Source organism: Cherax quadricarinatus, chromosome 96, assembly GCF_038502225.1.
Source record: "Cherax quadricarinatus isolate ZL_2023a chromosome 96, ASM3850222v1, whole genome shotgun sequence".
Classification (NCBI taxonomy): domain Eukaryota; kingdom Metazoa; phylum Arthropoda; class Malacostraca; order Decapoda; family Parastacidae; genus Cherax; species Cherax quadricarinatus.
Genome location: NC_091387.1, coordinates 12,987,333 through 12,988,751, shown reverse-complemented (window position 1 = coordinate 12,988,751; position 1,419 = coordinate 12,987,333). Strand labels below are relative to the sequence as shown.

The window sequence follows — 1,419 nt, the reverse complement described above, 5'->3', positions numbered from 1 at the left end:
TATGTATCTTACCTACCAACCAGACTACATATAACCTCCACTCACTCTCATATGTATCTTACCTACCAGACTACATATAACATATGTATCTTACCTACCAACCAGACTACATATAACCTCCACTCACTCTCATATGTGTCTTACCTACCAACCAGACTACATATAACCTCCACTCACTCTCATATGTATCTTACCTACCAACCAGACTACATATAACCTCCACTCACTCTCATATGTATCTTACCTACCAGACTACATATAACCTCCACTCACTCTCATATGTGTCTTACCTACCAACCAGACTACATATAATCTCCACTCACTCTCATATGTATCTTACCTACCAACCAGACTACATATAACCTCCACTCACTCTCATATGTATCTTACCTACCAACCAGACTACATATAACCTCCACTCACTCTCATATGTAACTTACCTACCAACCAGACTACATATAACCTCCACTCACTCTCATATGTATCTTACCTACCAACCAGACTACATATAACCTCCACTCACTCTCATATGTATCTTACCTACCAACCAGACTACATATAACCTCCACTCACTCTCATATGTATCTTACCTACCAACCAGACTACATATAACCTCCACTCACTCTCATATGTATCTTACCTACCAACCAGACTACATATAACCTCCACTCACTCTCATATGTATCTTACCTACCAACCAGACTACATATAACCTCCACTCACTCTCATATGATGTAGAATCGTCAGTTATTGTATTAGAATGAATAATGCAACAACAAAAAAAAAAGAAAAAAAAAACGGAAAAAATTCCTAAAAATATGCCGGGTGAGAGCAGGAGAGCTACGAACATAACCGCCATACATAATATAAATAACTATAATTCCTTGTAGGATCGTTGTATTATATTGATTCTTGTACCATTGTGTTGCCAATGAGTTAAGATATTTTTATCGGCTGCGCGTGGAGGTGGTCTAACTGCCCTTTGACACTACCTCTCCTCAGTTTACCTGGAGAGAGTTCCGGGGGTCAACGCCCCCGGGGCCTTGTCTGTGACCAGGCCTCCTGGTGGATCAGAGCCTGATCAACCAGGCTGTTACTGCTGGCTGCACGCAAACCAACGCACGAGCCACAGCCCGGCTGGTCAGGTACCGACTTTAGGTGCTTGTCCAGTGCCAGCTTGAAGACTGCCAGGGGTCTGTTGGTAATCCCCCTTATGTATGCTTGGAGGCAGTTAAACAGTCTCGGGCCCCTGACACTTATTGTATGGTCTCTTAACGTGCTAGTGACACCCCTGCTTTTCATTTGGGGGATGTTGCATCGTCTGCCAAGTCTTTTGCTTTTGTAGTGAGTGATTTTCGTGTGCAAGTTCGGTACTAGTCCCTCTAGGATTTTCCAGGTGCATATAATCCTGCATCTCTC

The 1,419-nt window shown here is 42.8% G+C and overlaps 1 long non-coding RNA gene across 1 annotated transcript in view; it reads right to left on the bottom strand.

The window, feature by feature from the left end:
* The window catches only part of LOC138855486 (uncharacterized), an 893-nt gene extending 480 nt beyond the window's left edge, over positions 1-413 (bottom strand). The window contains exons 1-3 of the long non-coding RNA XR_011394737.1: positions 264-413; positions 95-217; positions 1-62 (exon numbers count right to left, since the gene is read on the bottom strand). The exon at positions 1-62 is cut by the window's left edge and continues 480 nt beyond it. This is a non-coding gene — a long non-coding RNA (uncharacterized lncRNA). The remainder of the gene's footprint in view (positions 63-94; positions 218-263) is intronic.
* Between the last annotated feature and the right edge of the window lie 1,006 nt (positions 414-1,419).